The sequence below is a fragment of the Copadichromis virginalis genome, linkage group LG3, assembly GCF_057382275.1.
Source record: "Copadichromis virginalis isolate Kocher_CV1m ecotype Utaka linkage group LG3, C_Virginalis_male_GT1.1, whole genome shotgun sequence".
Taxonomy (NCBI): domain Eukaryota; kingdom Metazoa; phylum Chordata; class Actinopteri; order Cichliformes; family Cichlidae; genus Copadichromis; species Copadichromis virginalis.
The window spans coordinates 15,983,840-15,990,509 of record NC_140620.1 but is presented as its reverse complement, the minus strand read 5'-3'; the positions used below and the strand labels follow the sequence as shown (position 1 = coordinate 15,990,509).

Genomic DNA, 6,670 nt, shown 5'->3' with positions numbered 1-6,670 from the left:
GACAACTTACAGAATCAGGTTTATTCTCCTCTGTGCATGTTTAGTTATGAAGCACAATATGTAGGCTATGATTAAAAATCCACATTTTGAGTTGTTAAAAAGCTAATTTTCAAATTTAAGGAGATTTTATTTAAAAAAAAATCAGTATATGCTTACAAAGCACAAATTAAACACTTCTGTTGTTTGAGCACAGAGAAATAAAAACTGCTGCGTCAAACACACCCATCGTGAAACAAAGCTTTTCTGCAGCCACTGAATGATGCTTCCGCTATATTCAGTGTGCAGGAGGTGGAAGGGAGGTGTGTGTCAGTTAGCCACAATCAAACTAGTCAAATTTTCCATCTGACAGTTTTTAGAAACCCACAGAACCACACGAAGAAAACCAGTGAAACCAGATCACTGACATGGAAACAAGAGGCAACAACCATGAATAAAACTACAACAATTACAACCAGTTAGCGAGGGCAGAGAACATATTAACATAGTGCTGATTTTGCATATGTCTGTGAAGAGACCAAGGAGTGAGTGTTTCTGAAAGCAAGGTGTGGAATTTCCTGCATTGTCTTTCTTTTCCTTTAGAGTGTTGGGCCCACTGAGCCTTGTCCACAAACTTGTAAACCTCTTCTAAGATCGGAGAGGGTAGAAGGGTTTCCAGTTCCTGCAGAGTCTGGCTAATCTTGCTCTGAAGGGAATCTATAGTGAAATGGACCAGTCTTATCCTCTCACTTAGAAGCTGATTTTGTGCTCTCCGTAGAGTCAAATCTGCTCTGTATCCCCTGACAGTGGATCCAACGAGCAAACTCTTAGGAAGAACTCTGCTTTGTATGCATCTTAGGTTGAAACAAAGATGGTTCCTATAATCCGCTAGTTTCCTTGATTCCTTTTCATACTCCTGCACCAGAGTGTTCCTCCCAAAATGAACGGCAATATGTCTGCATATGGGTCATTTGAGTCTAGAAAGAAAGAAAAAATACACAAAATATATAAAAATCTTCAAATCTTTAAACACGTGGATGTCCTTTGGTCTGAGGTGCTGGGGGGACCAGTTAGAGACCAGCAGCTGGGTGTCAGTGGTTGGACTGGTGGACTACTTCAGTGAAGAGTAGACGACGTCTGGCTCTGGTTTGAAGTCTGAACACAAACGCACACAGTTCAAACAATTTGATTTAAGATTGTGCTTTACAACTTCTGTCACCGCTGTGCAGGACATCTTTTTTCTCTCTGGTTAAACCTAACATGGTACAACACAAACTGTATCTGTACAACTGAAGAAGATCTACTCTTCTCATCTCCAGCTTCTAATTGCATGCAGCATGCAGATGGAAAGTAAAGTATCATGCCTCTGTGCTGGGTCAAGCCACAGGACTTCACCCACAACACATGTTATGGTCTCCCTTGCAGTGTAACGAGCCCGAGCAAGATTCCAGTCCTATCTAACCACATGCTCCATTCATTGCTTGAAGTAGATTTTCCTTTGTGTAAGGGTTTCAGTCGTATACTTTACATCTCCATGCTGAGAAAAACTCCTCGATAGGGTTCAAAAAGGGAGAGGATGATGGAAGAAACACATTGATAAAATGCTGCTCATTGTGAAACCAATACATAATATTTTCCCGCTATCTCACAGTGTTTTGTATTTATTTCTGTAGTGTGTAATCGTTGCTAAGATGTGTTTGCAAACTGGCTGGCTTGGTGTGGTTTTTGACAGTAGCGCTTGATTTTGAGAAACGTTCAAATAGTTTGGGGTCAAATGATTGGCTTTACAAGACAAGTTGAAGGTTATGTGGGTGTAGCTTGAATTTTAAAGTTTGTGTTTAGTGTTTTGAGACAAAGAGAAGAGATTTTAGGAAATGTGTTTTAGCAATTCAGAAAAACTGTAATATAGAATCAGAATCAGAAGATTCTGATTCTGATTCTATATTATACAGTATATAGAATATATATTAGCGTCTTGTCTCAAAGTGTTGTGTAACACCTCTTATGACAGTTTTTTCTGATTGTCTAAACCAGTGGTTCCCAAAGTTTTTTTTGGTTTTTTTTTGCTAGGCCCCCCTTTGTTTTACAAGAAAAATGTTTGCGCCCCCCCCCCCCTTCTCGCACGCACACGTCCTCCAACCACACACACATATTTTGCTCCATTGCGGTTTCTTTCACACCTCAAACATTTAGCCAACAATTAAGCAAATACAAGTAATCTGCAATAAATTACAGGTAGTAGTAAAATAAACTACTAACTCTTTTACGCTGCGTCCGCACCTACACAGGTATTTTTGAAATAGCAGCTGTTTCGTCCACACGTAAACGGCGTTTCAAATCACCGAAAACGGAGATTTGTTTTTTTCCTGTGTAATAATATTCAACATTGCTATCAATACATTTTTCAAAAAATGCCTCTCTGTGCAAAATGGGTTTAAAAATATAAACAACTGTGGGATCCTGTTTGTCTGTGATTTAAACAGCCCAGCGCTGCTCCCGACGAAGGGAAAACCAATCCTGCAGGGAGACCTACCTCGGCACTTGTGCAGGTGAAACCAGAGAATCCAGTGAAACCAGGGCAGATATGCTTCACCATATTTTCTAGTCTTTGGCTTAGAATGAAGTTGGTTTGGAAACATATTCGATGCTTCATCTCCTGCTTTGTGTTTCTGTGGGCGCCCGTGCTAGCAGTGTCCAACCCTAACTGTGATTCGTATAGCACAATTTCTAAAACTATTAATACTTATAGCAAAACCACTCACTGAGTTTGCCAAACTAAAAGCACAAACACTGCTTTGCACTCAGTTTGCCATTTTGTAACACACACTTTGCAAATCCGCCTAAGCACTATAAATAAGCTTCAGGTAAGCCGTCCATGTGGAGTACAATGGAGGGAGCAGGAAGAGTGAGAAGAGTGAGAATTAGAGGAGGCCAAGGAAGAGGACGTGGAGGTGAAGAAGTAGGATGAAGAGAACGACAAGGACAAGGAGGTGAAGTTAGAGGGAGAGGAAAAGGAGGAGCAAGAGGAGGACGAGGAGGGGGAAGAGTAAGAAATAGAATTGCTGATGACATCAGAGCTACAATAGTGGACGATGTAATCAACCGTGGAATGACCCTGAGGGAAGCTGGCCAATGGGTTCAGCCCAACTTGAGCTGCTACACTGTAGCAGGCATCATAAAGACATTTCAAAATGAGAATCAGTAGGTACAGTCACTTTGCACTAAGATTTGTAGCACTGCCATATGCTAATGAGAAACACAACAATACCATAGATGTAAAAATATTGAAATTGTTACTTTACAGAATTGCTAGACGACCAGATGCTGGGGCAGAGGAAGATGTTCACTGCAGACCAAGTAACCCATATAGTCAATATGGTGATTGCAAATAATTCCATAAGGCTACGCAAATTTCAGCAGACCATAATTGAGGATGACACCACCTTTCAAAACATACAAAATGTGAGCATTTCTGTATTAGGTCGTGTTCTTGCTCGCAACAGAATCCGAATGAAACAAATCTACAGAGCACCTTTGGAAAGAAACGGTGAACGTGTAAAACAGCTGGGATATGACTATGTGCAGGTAAGATGTAGTATCATTGGTACTGAATCAGGAAGTGCACACTGTAGTGCTGTGCATGTGCCTGCTGTGCTGAATTAGTTTTGTCTTGTCTAGAGACTTATGGAGCTAGAGGCAGATGGGTCATGGGCATTTTTTTGTGGATGAGGCTGGTTTTCGCCTCACTAAGACAAGAAGGCGTGGCAGGAACATTATTGGACACCGTGCCATAATCAGTGTCCCAGGACAACGTGGTGGTAACAGAACTATGTGTGCAGCTGTAAGTCAAAATGTGTTTGTTGGGTTTATCGAGGCACAAACCCCGCTGGAACACAAGCCCAAACTGCACGACAAAACAAAACAAGACAGAGCGCTTTGTCTTTGTGGCTCGCGAGGGAAGTCAGCCCAGGCCTTCACCTGTCCTTAGTCAACTTCGACTGATTTCTTCGCTACAGCCCTTTTTATTGTCAGCAAGCAATCATTCATGAATATGCAATTACAAATGCATGTGACATTCTTAAGCAGGCACATCTGAACAACATCAGTGTCTGTATTCTGTGTGTGTGTGTTTTCAGCTATACCATACATAGACATATGACCTTTCAATGAACTTAAACTGTACTGTGTATGAGGTATGCAGAAAAGCAGAAGTAAGCGTCTCACTAAATGATAAGAACAGGAGCTTGCAATAGATCATCTCTCAAACGAACACTTAAAGGTGTGAAGTCATGCACTTTCAGGAAGAGCAAAGTCTAGTTCCTAAAGCTATAATGGAAATTATACCGTCAACGCTGCTTCCTCTCATCTCATGGTACACAAGTGCACACAGACTTTTAACAGACCTAATAAGGATATGATTTTTATCAGCATACAAATGATTATATGTTTCAAAGCACAAATGACAATATAAAAACTATCAGCTTCAACAGTGTTGTTCACCATAATGCAACCCTGGGCCCATATAACACTGCACGCATCATTACATTCCTGGACACCTTACATGACATGCTCACTACTGTTCAGAGACCAGAGCAGACCAAATACGTCATCATATGGGACAATGTTAGTTTCCATAGGGCTGCTTTGGTCCGCAACTGGTTTACAGATCACCCACCCCTCACTGTACTCAACCTCCACCCATACTCTCCATTCTTGAATCCAATTGAAGAGTTCTTCTCTGCCTGGCGCTGGAAGGTCTATGACCATCATCCCCATCAACGCAAAGCCCTTTTACAGGCAGTGGAAGAGGCATGTGGGGATATTGACCAGGCATCATGTCAGGCCTGGATACGCCATTCCAGAAGATATTTTTGCCTTGGACTAGAGGACATTGCATGTGATGTATGCAAAATTTTGTGGCCGGACGCAGAGAGACGACGCGATGTAGACTGATTTCTTTTTTTCCTCAGTGAAATTACTATTTTGTTTTAACTTGGAAATAAACACTTGTGTTTGTTTTGATGTGTGTGAATAAACACCAGCACTTGAAGTTTGGATCCCTCTACACAGCAAATTCAAAAGTGTTAAATTTTTTGGTGTTAATAGTCTTCTTGCAAAAGTAGAGTTAATTTTACTCTAAGTAGAGTCACATTCTTTTAATGTAACTCTGAGGTGTAAAATGATAGTAGTTAAAATCGAGTGTTAAAAATGAGTGTTTCTCTGTCAAATCTGGAGGTGTTACAATGGAAACATTAACTCTTGACCTCTTAACTCTGAACTCCTACAGGGGCTATGACACCAACAGAGTAAATTCACAGACTCCGCCCCCAGCACGGCTCCAATCGAAGCTGAAGTGAAGCCGTTTCAGAACATTTTGCTCTACATATTTGAGTTGTTTGCCATGCTTGGTAAGTCATTTTTTCAAAGATTGTTTCAATTATTATTATGAGCTTTTACTTCTGTGGCTCTTTGGAGTTGAGACAAAGCTGTGTGAAAGGCATTAGCCATGTTGCTCGGTGATAGCATAATATTCTGTTTTAGCTAGCTGAAAGGTATTGTTTGCGGGCAAATACCACAGCCTTGAAAAAAAGCTTGCATGTGAATTTTCAGTCAAATCTTTGGTCAAATACACCTAAAACAATGTGTAGAATGTGAAATGTTGGTATAATGGTGCTACTTGAAGCCTGAAAACGATCGCCCATAATAAAAAAAAACGAGCAAACAGCAGTAGCTGACGTCCTGACTGGATTCTACGTTAGCATAGATCCCTCCAGAGTTTTGTGCACACGGTTTAGGTAAAAATGAAAAAGTTTTACATTTAGTTCAGTATTACCTGGCTCAAAGAGGATTCCTTTTTTTTTTACTGTGCTGCAATTGTTTACTGGATTATTTGTGCCATTAATTAGTGTCAACTAATTTTTATTCGATCTCCGCACAGGATATGCTTGTGAAGATGGAGTATGGGGGAGAGCAGAAGTGCGTTGAAGTTCCACAAAGGGATGAATGAAGGACATGCATATTGTATTGAAGAAATAAGTGTTGAGAATGCTGTTATTTGCATTTACCATGTCAGACCTTTTGATAAACAAAATTCTAATGAAAGTGAGAACATGTACACTGTTACATCTTTCAGAAAATGTTTTGAAATTGTGGTGCACAGTTCAGAATAAATGTTTTTCAAAAACCATTGCATCTTTTTAGTAAATGTTTATTTCCAAAAGAAATTTCTAGAAGTTCAGAACAGTAAAATTCCTGCTTTTTAGAATGAATTAGAAGATAACTCTTACGTAGTTAAACTAAAATACTCTTTGAGAGTTAATATATAAACTCTTAACACCAAGTGTTAAATTATCAACTCCAGACAGATTTGGTGTTTAACACTAAATCAGAGTTAACGTACCAACTCTCCAAAAAGAGTTAAATTAACACTCTCTGGTGTGGACCCATATAGACACTTTAATAGTGTTGAAATCAAATCCGACAGTGTTAATTTGGACATGCTGGATTTGCTGTGTATGTTTACGGACCCACGACAAAAGTATGACCTCAAACTGACATGGCCTACCTTGTGCACAGAGAAAGCAAAAGCCAGATGTGGTTTTTATTCATACCATCAGTGTGTAGTTGGTGCTTCGTGTGCTTATTAATGTGATAGCTTGTATTAACTGTTTGATACAAAAATACCATTTTTACA

The 6,670-nt window shown here is 40.0% G+C and overlaps 1 long non-coding RNA gene across 1 annotated transcript; it reads left to right on the top strand.

Moving 5' to 3' along the window:
* Window positions 1-5,059: 5,059 nt before the first annotated feature.
* On the top strand, window positions 5,060-6,163 carry LOC146713036 (uncharacterized). The gene is made up of 2 exons (XR_014919128.1): window positions 5,060-5,384; window positions 5,915-6,163. It is a non-coding gene; the product is annotated as an uncharacterized LOC146713036 (long non-coding RNA).
* The last annotated feature ends 507 nt before the right edge of the window (window positions 6,164-6,670 follow it).